This window comes from Sus scrofa, chromosome 9 (genome assembly GCF_054392235.1).
Source record: "Sus scrofa isolate SSC_HxYL_T2T_F1_AM1 chromosome 9, Sscrofa_HxYL_maternal_Yorkshire_Landrace_v2.0, whole genome shotgun sequence".
NCBI lineage: Eukaryota > Metazoa > Chordata > Mammalia > Artiodactyla > Suidae > Sus > Sus scrofa.
The window spans coordinates 40551288-40571441 of record NC_139391.1 but is presented as its reverse complement, the minus strand read 5'-3'; the positions used below and the strand labels follow the sequence as shown (position 1 = coordinate 40571441).

Genomic DNA, 20154 nt, shown 5'->3' with positions numbered 1-20154 from the left:
ATGTTCCCTCTGCCCCCTGCTCCCCCACCAAAAGAGGTAATTATGTGAGGTAATAAATGTGTTAATTAACTCAATGGGGGGAGAATCTTTTCATAATGTATGCATGTATCAAATCATTTTGTTGTACACCCTAAAGATCTTATCATTTAATTTGTCAATTATACCTCAGTAAAGCTGAACAAAAAAGAAAACTGTGCTTATATAAGGAAATGTGTGGGTTGGGAGACCTACCTGCAGATTTCTGAAGGAAGGAGGTATCGGAGGAGGGCTTGAGATCATAGCGATCCGAGCAGCTGCAAATTGAACACCAAGCATCCCCTTCCTTAAAATCTCCCTCCAGACATCCCAGCGCTGGGAATTCTACTCACACTTACCCCGCGCCTTATTCAGAGTTGATCCCAGCCTCACAGCGTCTGGATGACTCCCTCTTAGAGAATGCCAATTTCTCTCCTCTCGTACAGAGCAGTTTTCTTCTTTTCTTTCTGTTCTTTAAGCTCCTGCCGATAGCCCGAGGTCCTCTCCTTCTACCTGAAGCTGATCACGAGTCCTAGGCAGAGGACTTGCCACCTCAGAGGCAGAGGGCTGTCAGCTGTCAATGTATTTTTGCCCCAGTCATGCAATGACAAGTGTAGGTTTCGTGCGTGCGTATTAATGGGATGGAGATGCTTGCCTTAATTTAAAGGTCAAAGAAGTTGAAGAACAAGTAAAGGTTAGTCAGAGAAGGCAGAAGGGGAGACAGATGACTTGAAAGGATGACGGAGATGGGGATAAACGAGGCATTCCTGCTGTGGTGAAATGGGATCAGCAGTGTCTCTGGAACGCTGGGACGCGGGTTCGATCCCTGGCCTGGCCCAGTGGGTTAAGGATCCAGTGTTGCCACAGCTGTGGTGTAGGTCGAAACTGCACTGTGGCTCAGATCTGATCCCTGGCCCAGGAACTCCATATGCCACAGAGAGGCCAGAAAATCTTAAAACAACAGCAACAAAAGAAAAGATGAGATGAACATGGAGAAAGAGGCAGGTGCATCATCCCCTCTCCAGTAAACAGATTTCATTAAAAAAGCCCTTCACGAAACCTCTAGTTCTGTCCACGTGTCATTTCTACCCCAGGTCTGCTCCCTAGGGCTGCCCAGAGAGATAAGGACAGTTGCATAGCCCTTCTTTGGCCCTCTCTCTGGCAGTTAAGATTCTCAGTTATAACATATTTTAGAAAAACTCTTGAAATGCAGTCCAGAAAATAATGTGCCAGCCAGCATGTCCTTCCTTATCTCCCATCCGCCCTTTGTTCAATGTGAAAACTCACAGAACTGAGCCAGCCTCTGATGACTCCATTCTGCAGGCTTTGTTCCATCCGGACGGAGCACCTGGGTGGGACCAGGAGCCCTCCTGGACCGGCTTGGCCTCGGTTGGCTTCTTGGCATCCCCCGCAGGCAGCTTTGAGCACAGTCGGACCTCCTCCCGCAAGCCTCCCAAGGCATCTTAAGCTTCCTTGTCTCTGACAACTGGGACTTCCCAGCCTACACTGAGCCTCTGTGAGTAGGAGAGAGAGCCCCCCCCCCACCTCCCCTCTGGGGCCAATAAAGAGTTTGGCCAGAGGAGCCTGGGCCAGAGTTCAGGCCTTCCCACCCCCACCAGCAGCCCGGCCCCACTGTGCAGGCTGCAAACTGTACCACTAAACCGGGCAGATTAATTACAAAGAGCCTGGGAGGGAAAAGCCTGGCCTCTTTGGGGAGTAAACTGAGGTTCAAGCTGGCCCTGAGACGAATATTCACCTGTTTCCCAGTCCACGGTTTAGGCAGATTCAAACACACGACCCCACAGGAGAGCCCCCGGTTCAGCCTGACAGGATGTCCCTCAGGAAGTTGCCCTGCTAACTACGTGAACTTGGGCCTTCTGAAGCTTCTGTTTAGTCATCTCTAACATGGGGACAGAAATTCTCCTACACGAGGCTGTGAGGGCTAAATGAGAGACTGCATAGATGCTCCTGGCCCGAGGCTGCCAAGGAACCACCCTAGTTGGCCACCTGCCCCCAGCCCTGGGGGTGGGAGCAAACCGGGAGGCCCAGGAGGAGGCCCGTGTGGAGGCTCGAGGGGAGGGAGGAGGCCAGGGCCACGGTGTGCAGTGGAGGCTCCTTTTCCTGGTGACTCACAGCCTGGTGACTAGTGAGGCTGGCAGGCAGCACATCTTGGAAGGAGGAAGCACCCCCATCTCTATGCAGTTGGCATATTGTGGGGGGTGGAGGGCAGCCTGGTAGGCACGACATGGCTCCTGAGAAATCTGTTGCAGAGTTTGAGAAATACAGAAAAACAGGAAACTCTCCAGGAAGAAAATATCAAAATAAGATTTCTTGTGGTGTGAGGATTTGGGAATGGGTCCTAGCGGAGGAAAGTTACCATCAAAGATGAGTGTGGAAGAGGGGCGGGGGGCTACGGGGAAGGCACCCAGTACCAGCCTAGGCTCCACCCAGAGCTGAACCTCAACAGAGGATGGAGGAAAAGTCTGGTAAGACACGTTCCTGCCACATCACCTGGAGTCAAGGCCCTGGTGGGGCAGAAGCCTGACTCCCCAGTCCAGGGACAGTGACTCGGGCTTGGGAGAACTGGGTGAGTTTCTCTCTTCACTCATGTAGCTTCATGTAGGGGTGGGGGGGTCACATCAGTGCCTCTTTATTCATTTTTTAAAAACAGATTCATTGACCGTCTAGCTGTCTTATTCCAGGCACTGTGCTAGACACGGAAATTACAAACATAATTGAGATGGGAGGCACATTCACATTTGATTTTAATTACTCATATGTTGGTGTGTATGCACATATGAAAAGTGTGTGTGTGTGCATTTGATGTCAATCTTTGTGAGTTTATGTATGTGAGTGACTGGGTTTGCAAATGTGTTTTCACACATGAGCTCGTGTATGTCAGCTGTATGCATTTAAGTACAGTTGGCCTTTGAACTACAAGGGAGTCAGAGGTGCTGACCGTCTACACAGTCAAATCTCTGTGTATAGATTCCAGTTGGATCTCTGCATACACAGTTTCTCTGTATCCATGGTTCTGGATCCATGTGTTGGCCCAACAGCAGATTGTACAGGACTATAGTATTTACTATTGAAAAAAAATCCATGTATAAGTAGACCCCCGGAGTTCAGGTCCGTGTTGTTCAAGGGTCAGCTGTATATGTGTGTGTATATTTAAGTGGATATGATTAGGTGTGTAAGTCTACGTGGGTAGTTCTTGTGTTTAAGGGTTTCTATGTGCATATCTAAGAGGAAAGTATAGGGAGAATTCTTTGTAATGGCTCTGGGGTCTGTACATATAGAAAGGGCAGAAGTCGTTGTTGGGGAGAATTTGCTCCGGGGATTCTGGGAGCGGGGAGCTCATGCTGCTTGACCTCACCCGCACCTGGTACAAGGTTGAGTGAGGACCCAAAGATCGAGCAAGACATAAGGGACTGACCGCAGGTCAGGGCCAGCAGGAAGTCAGACCCTAGGAAGGCAGGGCCAGAGTCAAGGGGTTTGCCCAACCCAGGGGCTAGACCTGGCAGTGAGATCTGAGGGTCTGGCAGTTACCAGAAGCCTAGAGGAGAGAGAAGACCGGGAGTGGATGTGAAAACCTCTGCTACCCTGGTGCCCAGGCAAATGGCACCCAACCATCAGAGCACAAGGTCATTGCTAGACAAAGACTGTCTCAGGCAGAGCCTCAGTGTAGTGTCCTGCAGGGCGGCCACCATTGCATGGCAGGGGAACCAGGCAGAGAGCAGTGTCTGAGGCAGCCTGGCTCTTGCTGAGACATGAGGCATCGATTCCTCCAGTGGAGACTGAGGCTGGGGACTATGCAGGACACGGGAAAGTGGCTGAGGAGACCCCAAGGGGCTCAGTGCGGGAGTCGGGGATGGGTCAGACAGGACAATGAGGTCACCTAACCATGGATGACCTTTGTTTACTATTGTCTTTAGCATGGTTTGTCACTCAGTGGGTTTGGAAATTTATGCTCACATAATATCATTTTTATTATGCAGTTAATCACAAGAGGGACAGGAAAAAGGGAGTGTATCTGAATGCTTCTATTTCATTTGCTTAATGGAGCGCTCAAAGGAGGAGAGAGAAAGCTCCCTAATCATTTATTTTAGTAATCAGAGTTCTATTCGAGAGTTTGTGACCAAGACATCCAGCTATTCCGGGCAGGGAGACGGACTGTCTTTATCTTGGTGCCCATGAATGGAACCAGACGTGCCTCCCAGGCCGTGCTGTCTTCTGGGAGTGCAGATAACCGTGCAGATAGGAGGCACGGGGCAGAGGTGTTCTCTCCAATCCCATCTCGGCTAGGAAGAGAATTCAGTCTTCCTTCCCACAGTCGCCCAGATTGGTGGTTTCTGGGCTGTGGGAGGGATTTTAGATGTTAATTCCCATCTCTTCTGCCCGAGCTGGATTTCCTCTCAGTCCTGTGTTTGTGAGCGGAACTGGCTTCCAGGGTTGCTTGGGTCTGTTCTCAGCCTGGAGCAAGGAGGGCTGGGGGCAGCCCCCAACCCTGAGGGAGTTTCTTCTTCTTTAGGCTGCTTGTCTTGATTTCTAGGCTGCGAGTTCACACTTCTCATCCAAATGAGAGACGGGAACGTGTTAGTGGGTTAAGAGCCCTGGCTGTAGTATTTAACCAGGGTTCGAATACTGCCCCCTAGTGGGTGGGGCCATGGACAAGTTCATGGGCATCTCAGCTGCTGATACAGGGAGAGGCACTATAGGATAACAGTAGAGGGGATGGGCTCCAGAGCAGATGTTCCAATGCGTACTTGCTACGTGACCTTGGGTAGGTTATTGTTCTCTGTGTCCCAGTTTCCTCATCCATCACATGGAAATTATAATAGATAGTACTTATCTCCTGGGATTATTATCAGGAGTGGGTGAATTAACACATACGTACTTGAATACACACACACACACATACACCTATATGTGCCTACATGTGTAAATAGCTTAGAACAGTGTCTGATGTTATTCATTTGACCGTATCTGTAAAATGGAGATTGTGTTAGTATCCCCATCACTGGGTTGTTACAAAGATTATGGGAGGCCGTGCTTATGCAACGCTCTGCTTGCTACCTGGCCAACAGTAAGCCCTCGATAAATACAAGCAGTTTTTGCTAATGAAATCAGCCTGGATGTTGGGGTCAGGGCCCAGACAGCGAGGCAATCCGGCCAGACGAGCCAGCAGCCCAGCCCCTCTGCTGAACGGGGAGGAGGAGGTCTGGGCGGCCTGAGCCGGCTGACATCACCATGGCTGTTACAGAGAAGCATCTGATCTCTGCTGACTCCAGGCTCGGCCAAGCGTCCCCTCTCTTATCGACCCAGGGAGGCGTCAGACTGAGGGGGCTGATTCCTTCCTGAAAGAAAGATGCCTGTGCCTCTGAATCCCGCTGGGCGCAGACAGAGGAGGAGTGGGCGAGTGTGGCACTGGGCCAGAGGAGGGAGGCGGGAGCGTGGTAGGGGAGGAGCCGAGAGATGGCTGGGCTCCCACCACTGGAGACAAGCACACCCTGTCTGGACGTCTGCTGGGGGCTGGATCCTTGCCTGGCGCCTGAAAAGGCAGCGTGAGCGCGTGCCGGGACCCTCCTTCATGCAGAGAAGACTCGCTCTCAGAAAGGGGCCCTAGCAGAGCCCTGTGCCAGGCCCAGAGCCCCCCATGGGTTCTGAGGCTGAGAGTCTGGGCCACCGCCTGCCAAGGCTAGGAGCTGCCTTGCTCATTCTTCTGAGGATTCTGGCCCGGCCATGTGGTCGAGGACACAGAAGTGACATGCTTGCACTTTGGGAATCCAAATCTAAGTCCAGGGGTCCCAGCTGAGCAAGAAGCCAGGAAGCTCTCTCCTGCACAACTGGTATCAGCAAGTCCCCAGTCCCAGGCTGGCACCTCCTCCGTGATCTCAGCTCTATCTTCATTCCACAGGACCTTGCACAAGTCAGCGCTTTCTGCTCCAATGGCCAGTCTCATGTCAGTGTTGGGCCGCATACTATTTAGCAAATAATAAGGATGATGAACTCTCACTTAGCTGGCATGCAGAGGAGCTGGGCTCTCTTGGGTGGTGTCCGTGGAGGGTTCTGCACTTGGATCGCCTGAATCTACTGCTTCTTTACAACTTCTCAAGCCTCTGTCTCCTCGTCTGTTAAATGGGAACCTCCCACTGTCAGGGATTGCAGTCCTGGGTATGAATGGGTGGGAGATGCAGGGCTGGGTCACTTGGATCCCCTTTAAGACGGAACAAGGGCCCACCTCTGGGGAGTGAGGGCAGCTGTGAGCCCCCAGCTGTCAGCTCCTGTGGGTCTGCCTCTGCTACACAGAGTGGCTTCAGCTAAGCTCACATCCTTCCTTACAGGCCTCGGCACAACACGTGTGCCCCAGAGGATGGGGGGAAAGACCCAAGCGCCTGCCAAATCCATAAAAGTTTTAAAGGTGCCGTGCTGAGGGACTCCTTCAAGGTTAAGGACAAGTGATTAAATCTTGAACCTCGTATTATAGTAATGGGAGCAGAGCCCCGATGAGGATCTTTGGGTTCTGGAAGCGCTATACTCCAAACCCAGGGACACTGCTCTGTCCCATATAACATGTGACACAGAAGGCTGCCAGCTTTAAGGGAGGCCCAGAGCAGGAAAGAGGCTCTGTAGCTGGTACCACTGGGGTCTCACCATCCAGCAAACTCTTCTGTGTCAGACGTAGCAGTGATAGGTGGCTGCCTTCTGCTGTGGTCTCATGTGATCTTTTCTGGGCATGTGCATACCCGGTATTTCTTTGCCCAAATTTCTTCTTCTCATAAGGACACCAGTCAGACTGGAATAGGGGACACCCATTCGACTACCCTTCACCTCAGTGATCTTTTAAAAGACCCGATCTCCAGGAAGTTCCTCTTGTGGCTCAGCGGTAAGGAGCCTGACTAGTATCCATGAGGATGCGGGTTCTATTCCCTGGCCTCACTCAGTGGGTTAAAGATCCGGCATTGCCGTGAGCTGTGGTGTAGATCACAGATGGGGCTCGGATCCCATGTTGCTATGGCTGTGGTGTAGGCTGCCAGCTAGCTCCGATTCAACCCCTAGCCTGGGAACTTCCACATGCCTCGGGTGCAGCCCTCAAAAGCAATAAAGAAAGAAAGCAAGAAAGAAAGAAAGAAAGAAAGCAAGCAAGAAAGAAAGAAAGCAAGAAAGAAAGAAAGAAAGAACGAACGAACGAACGAACGAAAGAAAGAAAGAAAGAAAGAAAGGAAGGAAGAAAGAAAGACTCCAAATGCAGTCACATTCTGAATGAAGTAAGAGGAGTTAGTACTTTAACAAATGAATTTAGTGGGTCGAGGGGATAAAATTCGATCGGTAACAGTCCTTTGAGCCTGGCGTGGAGGGTTTGTTGCTGTCTGGCTCTCCCCTGTTCCCCAGCTTCAGGTCTCATCTCTTCCCACCGGGCTCCCTGTTTCATTCACATGCAAACTGTTTAGTTCTCGCAATGCTGGGAAGGTGCTTGCATCCACGTGTCTGTGCTCATTATTCCTTCTGTCCAGGACACCTTCCGTTCCCCACCATAGACATTCTCTGCCCCCAGGTCATCCTCAGATCCCAGGTGAGAGTTTATGCTCTTAAGGAAGGCTTCCCTGACCCCAAGCCTGGGCTAGTGGCCCTCCGAGGCCTTTCCCCTCCCAGGGCCCTCACCACACCTCGTAACTGCTGGCTCCCCTCGCCGTCTCCCCCACAGATCAAGCTCTGTGGAATCAGAGTCTGTCTGGGTGACTGTTACACGCCCAGAGCTGACAGCTTGAATAACAATGAACTTGAGCATGGGGTTCATGGATTTGTGAGGCTGGCTTTGTGTTTTGCTTTCACAGGTCTCCTGCCTCTCTCGCTTGAGAGACCAGACGGCCAGTCTTCTCTCCCTGCCACACCTGAGACGCTCAGCTGGGAGCCCTGCATTTCTCTGTCGAGGTCTCTAATTCTACATTTTTAGTAGCCAATCACATGCAGCCACGAAAGGGCACATCGATTTTACTAGTGTACATAGTACGATATGAATGCAGATTATGTGATTATGGGTACCAGGTTTCACCATCTTCAGTTAACCTGCCCCACTTAAAGCATTAATCTGTCCCTTGTTTCACCCTCTTTCCCGTCAGCAGGATCTTCTAGACAAGACCTTAAGGTTCCTGCTCAGTCTTGCCTATTCAATCTTCATTCAACCCCAATTACATATTTTTCCTGTGCAATCAGAGGCGTATTTCTCTCTTTCAGTTTCCTAGGACCCTACACACACACACACACACACACACACACACACACACACACACACACACAGAGGTATGTGTGTGTGTATGTACGTAGTGGGGAGAGGTATTTTCCGAGTCCTGTGTGATCTTTGACTTTGGGTTGAAACTGCTATCTGCAAAGCCACCCAGATTTCCTCCCCAGTATCCATCTGATTTTGCCCCAAACCCTTGTGTCACTAGAATCTTGTCTGTTCTGAGCCCCAAGCGCTCTCATAAATTCCTCTGCACTGAACCTCTGATCTTGGTTCCCAGGGAGTCAGATTTATTAAGCTGGCTTTGAATTCCACCTCCTCCACTGGCCACTTTTTGTCAAGACACTATGCCTTTCCACACCCACTTTCTTTCTTCATAAAGCGGTTTAATGACGGCCTTCATCTCGTGGAGCCTGAACGAGATGATACAGGGCCTGTCATAGAGTCAGCTTTCAATTATTTAACTTTTGCTATGCGGAGTCAGCCTTCCTACCTCGTCTCTTGTTCTCTGAGACCTAGAGTCAAGAGACTCAGGCTTCAGCCTCAGCTCTTCCCATGAACTGGCTTTGTGACCTTGGGTAAGTCTCTTAACTTCCCTGATCTTTAGTCTTCTCCTAAAGGTGCAGACACACTGCCTTGGATGGCCAATGTGGGGATGAGACATGATCAATGTGAAGGCTCTTTATTCACATGCTTGCCATGCAAGTGGCATCCAGGGGATGGCAAAAGATGCAGGAAAGTGCCTGTCATCTTCACAGCAGCCCCTGTCAGCATCCCAGACTGGCTGTGGCAGAATAGCTCCCATCTGCCATGCGTGTCAGCATATTAAATTCTCCTGTTCCCCCCAACTTCCCTCAGTTTGTTTTGGTGAATCTGCTTCCTTTTTTTTTTTTTTTCTTATGATATTGATTTGCTTAACAATTCCCATTCCCCCAACTAACGGGCTTGTGAACACACACACACACACACACACACACACACACACACACACATACACATGGTCTGGGGGCCTCCATCAGTACTCAGAGATTGGAGAGAGGAGGTTTGACAGGTCTTTCTAAGAACCTGAGCTCTTGGTTGGACTTGTTCATTTTCAGTACTTGTGTTTGGGCTGGAGGGGCACCAACATCATAATTTTCTCCGAAAATGGATTTTAGATCTTTGGAATCAGTAATTTGACTCCTTTATAATACAGTGGAGGAAACCAAGGCCAATAGAAGGGAAAGGCTGGTCTGAGATCATTGGCTTGGGGTTCTTACAGGTCTGGGTGCCTTTCATAGGTTGGGTTCTTTGGAAACAGGTGCTGAGACAAGTGTTCGTTGCAAGTAGTTTATTAAGAAAAGGCTTTCAGGAGAAACTGAAAGGGAGTAAAGGAAGACAGAAAAGCTAATAAATGAGCAATTTCAGGTAAAGTCCCAGGACACTGTCTTTAGCCTGATCCTGTAGGGAATCTCAGAGATATAAATGCTGGGTTGCCTTGTGGCACAGCAGGTTAAGGACCTGGCATTGTCACTGTAGCAGCCTGGGTCTCTGCTGTCATGCGGGTTCAGTCCCTGACCTGGGAACTCCTACATGCCATGGGCATGGCCAAAAAAAAAATGATGCCTCAAAGTCTGTCTGGATCAGAAGTAAGAGAGCTGAGTATACACCTGCCGGTTGATGGGATCAGCATAGGGCGGGGGGAGACCTGGGAACTAACCTGCAGGGCACTGCCTCCCGGCTGTCTGCACCTTTGGGCATGCAGCCACCAGGCAGGCCTCCAGCAGAGTCAGGGAGAGTCTTAAAGTTACAGAAGCTGGGCGGGATGCACAGAAGTGGTAAGCTGGCTCCCTTGGCATTTGGGTAAGCACTGAGAGTGTCTACCTTAGTATTTCATTCCATTTCTAGGGTTTGTTCCTTCCCCTCTAGTTCCTGGGCCATAGGCAAGCACTCCAAAACCAGTTTCCTCTCATTCATTGCTGGCAAGTGTGTAAATTGATGTAACCCCTTTGGGAAACAGTTAGGCATTGTCTCCTAAGTTTGAATAGCCTATACCCTATACCCCAGCAACGCCCCACTTGGTTATAAACTCTTCCTCATGTGGGAGAAGTCATGGACAAGCCTGTTCAGAGCACGATAGCCTGAAACTGGAAACCAACCCACAGCTGTCAACAGTACCATAGATACGAATTGTATTATTATGATGGAATAGTGTATAGCAATACAAATAAACTGCAGCCTTACACAAATGGCTCTCAAATAAACGTTGAGGGTAAGAAACTACAGCACAGGAGCACACATGATTTCGTTTACATAAGGTTAAAGCAATAGGCAAGAGAAAACTACAATATTGAAAGTTGTTAAGAGGCTGGTTCTATTTCTTGACCTGAGCAGTGGTTACAACCAAGTTTGCTTTGTGATAAAATCATCATCATGCATTTACCTGTTTTGCACATTTTTCTGATTGCGTGGTACATTCCATAGCAAAGAAAGTTAAAATATCTAGGAACTGCTTTCTTTAAAAAAATTAATCCCCTTTCCCTTCTGCTTTTCTTCCCTTTGTTTATAGTGACAAACTAAACAACATAAAATTTTACTTCTAACAATTTTCCATGTACAAGTCAGTGGCGTTATATGCATTCATACTGTTGTGAAGCCGTTAACACCATCCATTTCCAGGACTTTTTCATCATCCCAAATAGAAATGCTGTGCCCATTAAGCTGTAACTCCCATTTTCCCCTCTTTCCAGCCCTGGTAATGTCTATTCTATTTTCTGGTTCTGTGAATTTGCCTATTCTAGTTACATCACATAAGTGGAATCAGACAGTATTTGTCTTTTTTGCCTGGATTATTTCATTTAGCATAGTATCTTCAAGTACATCCATGTCATGGTATATTCCAGAATCTCATGCCTTTTTTATGGCCAAATAATGCTCCCTGGTATGGATAGACCACATCTTATTTATCTGGGTCGACCTGTTTCCACATTTTCGCTATTGTGCATAATGCTGCTATGAACATAGGTGTTTGATCATCTGTTTGCATTCTTGCTTTCATTTCTTTTGGGGCGTATGCCTAGGAGTAGAATGGCTGGATCCCCTTCTGCTTTTACACCAAAAGAATGGGCCTCTCATATTCACAAGAATCTTTGCATGAATTCTAGCCATGGAGGGCTGACTATGGGAGGGATAGGGGAGGCAAGGAAGCCACAGATGCTCCCAGCTTCAGTTACTCACAATGGAGGTAGAGCCAATGGGGGCCAGGGGTCTCGGATTTTGTGCCAGTTCCGAGACCTAGAAGTCCCTCCCACTCCCTGTGCCCAATGACCCACAATTAGATCAGCACAATGACTCCTTTATTGGTGAGAAGAGAATAGTCAAGAACAAGTGGGAGAGGTCAGGGCATCTTGGTGTAGATGAAATACAAGGTGGGGAATGAAATGAAAAACAAACTTTACTAGCGGTCCTTCTTGGCTCCATGGGGCAGGGCCAGGAGAACAGGGAGGTGGTTGGGGGGATGGAAACAGGGCAGGAAAAGGGGGGAAGATGCAGAGGGATGACAGATGGAGGAAGTAAAGAGGATGGAATCAGAAGTAGAAGAAGAAGAGGAAGAGAAAAGAAAGAAGACAGACTCTTTTCCAGAGGGGAGGGGCTGGAGCTGATCTGGTCAGACAGTATCCTCTGGTGCTGCCACTGGATTCCAGAAGGAAAAAACAAACTGTCACTCTCAGTGAATTTCTTTTTTTAGGCATAGTAGAGTTTACATATTTTATTTTATTATTTTTCAAGTTTTTTATTAAAATATAGTTGATTTACAATGTTGTGTCAATTTCTGCTCTATAGCAAAGTGACCCAGTCATATATATATATATATAATATGTATACATATTTTTCTCATATTATCTTTCATCAGCAACTTTCTCATCCCGCTTCATGGGGCCTGAAAACGTCGATGCGATAGCAGGGACAGCCACAGGCACATTTAAATCAGCGGAACAGGGCAGCCCTCAGCCTGGCCCTCCTGAAGCACATTCCCACCTAATATATTATTGACAAGGCTGACTTTTATCAAGAGGCTCTGGCCTGCCATGTAATAAATGTGTATCGTCCCCTCTTTATCACCCATCACCTCATTAAAATAATTGTCTTAATTTCATTATTAAAGTGATTAATAGGGCAAGTGTTAAAGGAAATTAATATTCCAAAGGAAGAATAACTGTAGACGAGAAATAACTCCTCTGAATTGGTCTGGTGGTAAAGTTTGTAGTTAATGAGCCTTAGAGAGTTAAATATAGAACAGTCCAGAAGAGTGGCCAACTGTGAGCAATGGAAGGCAGAGCGTCCAGAGGTGGAAGAGGGAGGGGCGGAGGGAGGGGCGGAGAGAGGGGTCCCTCCGTGCCTTGCTTAGACTTTTGCAAAATTACTCTGACCACATAGGTTACTAACATAATGTCAGTGAGATCAGTAATCCAGAGTATTCCATTAAAGTCTGTTTCTATTTACATATTCCCTTTGAAATATGGGGAAAGAGATAATCAAACATATGCAAATTGAAGTGAAAAAAAATCTCCTATGTACTTTTTATATTGAAATTCTATCAGTCAGTTTAGGAATAAGTATATGGTTATTATTGCAAGATTAAAATGATGCAACAATTCATGATTGTTTTGAAACGGTTCGGTTTTTTGTGCAAAAACATTATTCAGAGCCATCGAAGAGTTAAATAAAAAGAAAATTGAAAGCGCATTAGCTAGAGAACTTTATGTCTTGTTTGTGAACACAGAAATATTTGTAAAAATTTAAATAATAATACAAGCTGAATGGAGAGATTAGATTATATCACAATGCTTATCTTTTGTAGGATTGTGTGGTGTATTAGCATTCAGAGCACTAAACAAAATAACCTTTGAGATTTATATCTAGTGTCTCATTTGCAAATTCCATTAGACTATGAGTCCTTCCTATTTGCAAAGTCTTCATGTTTCAGAGTTTGAAATCAGAGAAATATGTCAGTCTCAGGATTCTGTGATGAGAAAAACCTCAAAAATCATGTGCAACAGTATCTATGATAAACCACCTTCTGTCAAGATATAACAAGAAATATGCATAAAGAAAAAAATGTATTGGAAATAACCGAAACACGCTCTGAATGTTCTGGTCTCCTGCTGATCTCAATTGAAAATGGGTATCTATCAGACAGAATTCAGGGACGTAGCAGGATTTTTTCCCTAACTACAATGACAAAGTTCTGAAGTTTAATTACTAAAATGTTCGTGAATACAACTATAATAGTAATTATTTGGTATAGTATTTCAGATTTATTTCTGAATTCTGGACGTGTGTTTCTTGATGGTGATCTTGGGCTTTGGCCCAGTATAGATTGTGTTTGGCCAAATTATGAATGCAACTGGTGCGCTCTTATCCGGTGTGATGGATGCTCTAACAGACATGTTGATGACAGGGAGAAAGTGGTACCTGAGGGTCGGGGAGAATCAGGGAAGGCTTCATTCATAGAGAAGCCAACAGGGAGATGAGGAGGATGCATTCAGAATCTGCCCAGAGAAGAAGGAGAATGAGATGGGGTCAGACACCTTAGGAGGAGGGAACACTTAAAAAAAGGTCTCGAGGAGTTCCCGTCGTGGCGCAGTGGTTAACGAATCTGACTAGGAACCATGAGGTTGCGGGTTCGATCCCTGCCCTTGCTCAGTGGGTTAACGATCCGGCGTTGCCATGAGCTGTGGTGTAGGTTGCAGACGCGGCTCGGATCCCGCGTTGCTGTGGCTCTGGCGTAGGCCGGTGGCTACAGCTCTGATTCAACTCCTAGCCTGGGAACCTCCATATGCCACGGGAGCGGCCCAAGAAATAGCAACAATAACAACAACAACAACAACAACAACAAAAGAGACAAAAGACAAAAGACAAAAAAAAAAAAAAAAAAAAAAAGGTCTTGAGTGCTTTGTGAATGTCAGGGACCACTTTGGTGTTTCCTACACATGTTACTTCCTTTCATCCTAAACCAAGAGGACGAAGTAGATACTCTTTTCTCCTTTTTGCAGAGAAGCAGACAGACGAATATGACTGCTCCCAGCAGCCTTGAGAGTGGTTCCAGAAGAATCTCCCCAGCTCGTGGGAATCAGCCTGAAGATGCCATGTCCCTGGAGCCCAAATTCCCCCACCCACCCCTGGGGCTGGGGGAGTGGCTGAGATGCTGAAACTTGACTTGCCTGAGGCCCTACCTTTGAGGCCCAGTGCCTTTGCCCTTAGTCCTAACCAGTGACCTTATTTCTAACGTCATACAGGAGCCATCCTCCCCAAGGGTGCTGTTTTCTTGTTCCACACAGGCCAGGGTAGAGGAGTCTCAGGCACCAAAGGGAGCCCCTGCTTCCTCTGCACCCAGCGGGTCACCCTGCAAAGCCCTCTTCTAATGGTCTGCAGCTCTGATCAGAAGCCTTCCTCTTTTCTTGGGTTTTTCTTTCTTCTCTTTCCCTCTCTTCTGGGGAAGGCCCGCTGTCTGCACAGCTATTGTATTTGGAAATGAGCTTCCTGGGCTGGCGAATAAATTGCATTTCTTTCCTCCCTGTCACTTCTGGTTGAGGGAGCATCGGGAGATGAAAGCTGAGACTTCAAACGTGCTTCTTTTGACATGGGCGGCATTTCTCATTTCCAAGCCCTGTGGGCTCTGCGAAGCCTGGCACCTCGGCAGGCAGCGCTGGCTAGAGCCCAACCTCCACCATCCGGGGATCTTCTTGGCCTCCTGGGCTGGGCCCCTGGTGGCAGCCCCTTCACTCAGTCGCAGAAGGGGCAGGGTTCCCTTCTCAGAGAAGCATCACTGATGGAAGGGGGCTCCTTGCTCCTCAGAGGGGGAAGCCAGTCCCTTGCCTGGAATAACTGAGCAGTTGGATTTGTATTGTGATATCACACCAGGTCCTGCAGAAGTCCATTCATTAGGAGAATCATAGGATTCTGACACAGAATTTCCCTGAATCCTATTGCCCCTCCTCCCTCTGTGCTAACCCAGCACTTACCTCGGTGCAGCCGGCCGAGCCATCTCTTACGTTAACACTTGTGATCTGCTCCCTTCGCTCTCAGGTGGGCATGGATGGAGGTTGCAGATGGAGTCACACAGCTTCCCTGCCCCCCACCCACCAGCCAAACACAGACCCCAGGCTCGGAAAGGCAGACGCAGATGCATCTCCAGTGCCCCTGTCTGGAGGGGCTAAGTGAGCTGGGGGAACAAGGAAGAGCCAGGCAGCTTCCCAGTGAACAACAATTCACAGAGCCACCCAATCTGGCAGAGCCGCAAGCATCTCTGCCTTCAGGCTGGCTTCCACCCCACTCAGGAACTGCTGTGCATGACGAGATCCTAGGTGATTTAACTTCTGAGTGTTTCTAGAAAGTGGCAGCGTAGCATGCCGAGGTGAAAAATATTGTACCTAGAAGGCAATAGGTGCAGAGATTTCAAGGGTCAAATCCTGCTCTAATACTTACCAGCTGGAGATGAGTAGTTCAGAGGCTCTACCTCAGTCTCTACGCCCAGAAAATAGGGAGGAGAATGGCAGTTACCTCAGCGTTGTTTTGAAGGTTGAAAGGAATCATTTGTGCAAAGTGCCCAGCTGGATACCTAGCACAGAACTGATGGTCAGTACATGGTTATGTTTATAGCTTGCTGGCTGCACACACTTGCGAGAGGGTATACGTTCATGCAAAGGGCACAGAGTTGGAGATGGGGGGGCGCAGCTAGGCTTAAGTTCTACTTCAGCCCCTCTTGGTATGATCCTGGGCCAGTGACTCACTCCATGAATGCCCACCATCACTAGCAGCTGCCATTAATCAAGCGCTCATCATGAGCCAGGTGCTTGGCCAAAGGTACCATCTCCCTATTCCTTACAAGGGGCCATGGCACTTGCTGGAGGTTCCGCTGCTAGAAGCAGCAGAGATGAGATTTAAAGTCAGGTTCATGAACTTGGTCGATGCTTCCAACCATATGTGGTCCAGCCTCTCCTTATCTCCCAGGGTCCTCTAACTGCTCTGAGCCTGTTTCCTCACATGCAAAATGAGAGTGACAATACCCGCCTCTTAGTTTTAGGGGGAGAATTAAAGATAACACATGGAAGGCTCCACCCAGATAGGAACCTTTTCGCTCCTAAGAACTTGCGAAGGCAACATTTAACACTAACAACTCCAACAGGCGGGCTTAGACTCTGGGGGTAGGAAGAGATTTCACAGGAGCATCTAACTCTAACCTCTGTCAACCCTGATGCCAGAAGTGAGATAGCTGCTGGGCTTGGCGGGCACAGGCTGATTTCTGGGAGAGGCAAGGGCAGAGTTCCAGAGGATAATGAAGATGTCCAACCAGGACTTGAGGAAGTTTAGGGAGCTGAACATCAGGCTCAGTGCCAACTCTTCCAGTTTTTCTCTTTCCCCTCGCAAAACACCTCTCGGTCGGAGAAGATCCAGGCTGCGCTTGCAGTGACGCTGTGAGTTTTCTGCCACTCACGGCCATGCCCCCTCGCACCCTGCTCTGACTCCATCCCAACCCAGTGACTGTGGCGCTAATGTCTCTGGGGACAATGCCTCAGCTATGTTCTATCCAGGAAGCTTTTCTGGGCTGGGACCAAGGCATCTGTTTTGCTGATGCGATAAGAGGTTCCTTGGAGAAGAGACCCGAGGGGAAGCTGCGGTCCTTTATTGATGGACAAGAGAGTCAAGGAAGGTCCTTCCCTGGGCGCTGGCCCTGACCTCCCTGGGGAGGGTTGGAATCTTGCCCAGCTCCCGGCCCCTGAAGTTTAGAGGGACAGCAGAAGCTGCGTGACACGAAACCCAAAGGCTGTCATATGTCCCCACACGTGATAAATTCACAGAGGTGGAAAGAAAAAAAGCCCTGCATACTGATGGCTGTGCAGCTGCAAGAGGTAAAGTTTCCAGAATTGCAATGAGCAGCCTCGTGCTGGAGTTTTATGTCATTTGCTTTCAATTCCATTTACAGTTATTTCTTGTTTTTATATCATGTTTTATTGAAATCCATTTTTTACTTTAATGCTTTAGGCTCAGTCATGGATCTTTTCTCCCCGCCCCGCCCCCCACCTCCATCCTGTGCCTCTGGAGCACGTGAAGGTTCAAATTATGCAAACCCCACAGAAAAGAGTTTTGAGGCATCATGGGTCTTTTTTGTCCCTTTCTGTGTTTCTCAGAGATGAGTATTTATTGTTCTGCAAGGAGGCTGGGATCGTAGCGATGCAGTCTGGGCTGCCATTCAGAACCCGAGGGCAGGCTCTCTGGCCTGCGGTGGGGCCTGCCTCCTCTTGCTTGTGTAACTCTCTGGGGACTCCAGTCCAGTTCTGTGCCCACCGGGGGCTCCAGATTCATAAACAACTCACAGACCAATAGAACAGAATAGACTAGATCGTTCCCTGCCCTGAATTGCTGGTTCTTGAAGCAGAAAGAGAGAAGAAACCCAAACAAATATGGTCTTAAAGGCTCCGAAGCAAACCAGATGTGTCAGGAAATGGAACCAAAAGAGGGAATCGAGTCTTGTCCATCCCTGCAGCGCCCCTGCCGCCCCAGCCCTCACGGCCTCTTACCTGAGAGGCCGCCGAAGCCTCCCACAGGGCTGCCTGCCTCCAGCTGCCCTTCTAACAGAAGAGGAGATTCCTCAAATGCCACAGCCACGAAGCATCTCCCCGTCCCAGCCTCTGAGCGCAACCATTCCCGACTTCTTCCGTGTGACTCTCGGGACCCACTAACAGCCTTGGTGACCAGCGGCCCAGGCTCTTCAGGGCTCTGGGCCCTGCCGAGGTCACTGCCAGCTCTTGTCATCTCCACGTGGTCCATCTCTTTCCCTTCTGGTCCCCCTCTCCGGGAAGCCCTCCTGGCACACTCTGGCTAAGCATTGGCTATCGGGACACTTTGTCCTGTGCCTCATGTTGATATTAACTGTGCCCTATGAGTGTTGTCTCTTGAAGTTCGCTGAGAAGTTTGCTGAGAAGGTCGTATGTAGAATCTGTGGCTACACAAGGGCTGTGTTCTCATTTGACACTGTTTGGTCTATGAAATCTCAGGCAACTGAGTTACTCTCTCTGGCCCTCACTTTCCTCATCCATAAGCTTGAGATCTACCAGGAGTTAACTCATCAGGATGTTGAAACACTTAAATGTGTTAATATACATAGAACTTACAGCAGTGTTTGGTATATAGTAAATACTACATACTGTAGGTTTTTATTATTATTTGTTCTAAATAACAGAAATAAACTCAAAGCAGCTTAACTTTTGAAAGGATAATTTATTATGATAAGGAAGTTAGATGAATGCCTTGTAGAACCCTATCCTTACATCTGGATGGGTGCTGATGCCCAATAAGAAATGGGACCTTGGTTGCTTTGTGAGTTTCATCCTTCTCTGCTTCTTGGTCTTCTAGCAGGAAACATAGCCAGCTGTTAACTCCTGGGTTACCTGCCCAGCCCTATGGGGAGAGGGAACTCACCTTACAAATTCCTGGGGAAAGGCTCTGATTGGCCCAGCGTGGGTCAGGGGCTCAACCTTTAGCTAAACAACTCTCTGCAAGGGCCGTGGCAGGGTCATGCTGTACAAAAGGGGTGCAGAGCTTCGTGGTTAAGTGTGTGTGTAGATGCAGGGTGGGGCAGTCACCGAGAGGGTAAGGATGCCCGGTCAGCCACTTCACACTGTGTCCCCCACAGGAGCAGGGCCTCGCTATACTTGCCTTGGATGGGCTGATGTGTAGCATGCTGTGCCTGACACGTAGCAGGTACTGATCACGGCTTAACCAAGTCGAGGTGCAGACTCCAAAAGCAAAGACTAGGACTTCTCTTGGGGCACAGTGCATTAAGGATCTGGTATTATCACTGCAGTGGCTCGGGTTGCTGTTGTGGTCCAGGTTTAATCCCTGGCCTGGGGACTTCCACATACCTCAGGTGCAGCCAAACAAACACCAATGAAATGAAACAAACCTACAAAAAACAAACAAACAAACAAACAAAAACAACAACCACCCCCCCCCACCAAAATCAAAGAATGTCGCTCTCTGGGTTTGTTCTCAAAGTGTGGCATGAGTTAAGAGTTAGAGACACGTCCAGAGTTGTTGGGCTGGAAACAAAGAAATGACTCCTGTTCCTGGTCTCTTGCACCCCCTCCCACCATATGCCAAGAGACTAGTCAGCTTCAAGGAGGAACAGTAGTCATCAGAACTTGGAGCTGTGCAGTTACCAACACTCTCTTTGTGTTGAGAGCCAGCAGAGGTTCACACCGCCCACTCAGCAGGGCTTGACCTCCCTTCTCCCACAATGAATGGACTATCAGGCAGCAGGCACTGGAAGTTTTCCTTCAAGGCAGTGGCAGCCTGGGGGGTCTGAGCAGTGTGGCAACAGAGGAGGCAATGGAAAGATGCCTGAGCTTACGTCACTCAAAGGGATGACATCAGAGTCCAGGGAAGAGTGAAGATGGGTCACTCGTGAGAATGTCTCCTTCACCCTTGGCCCCAAATCTCTCTACTTTTCGCACTCAGCTAATTCTCATCCACAAAGAACACCCACAAAGGCTGCTGGCTCCTCATCTACTTACCTTCATTCTGTAGGGCAGTGGTTCTCAGCCCTGGCTGTGCTGGGGTGCTTTTAAGAATCCTAATTCCCAGGCAGCACCCCAGAGCAATGAAATGAGATTCTCTGGGCAGAGGACCAGGCATCCTTGAGCATTTTTAAAGCTCCAATGTCCAGCCAAGGTTGAAAACCACTCCTTCCTTCCTTTGTGTGATTTTACCACTTAGATGACTTGAGATCCTGTATCACCAGCCCTATACGCTCACCTTCTCCTCATCCCAAACATCTCATTGCCTATGAGGCTCCTCTCTCACGTGCCTGATGGACACGTGAAGATTATTCGAAGCCTGAACACTCGTTACTTCCC

General features: G+C 48.6%; 1 long non-coding RNA gene across 1 annotated transcript in view; it reads left to right on the top strand.

Annotated features, from left to right (window-relative positions):
* Positions 1 to 19420, top strand: part of LOC146399854 (uncharacterized) — a 35315-nt gene extending 15895 nt beyond the window's left edge. The window contains exons 2-3 of the long non-coding RNA XR_014816726.1: positions 7851 to 7947; positions 14293 to 19420. This is a non-coding gene — a long non-coding RNA (uncharacterized LOC146399854). The remainder of the gene's footprint in view (positions 1 to 7850; positions 7948 to 14292) is intronic.
* The last annotated feature ends 734 nt before the right edge of the window (positions 19421 to 20154 follow it).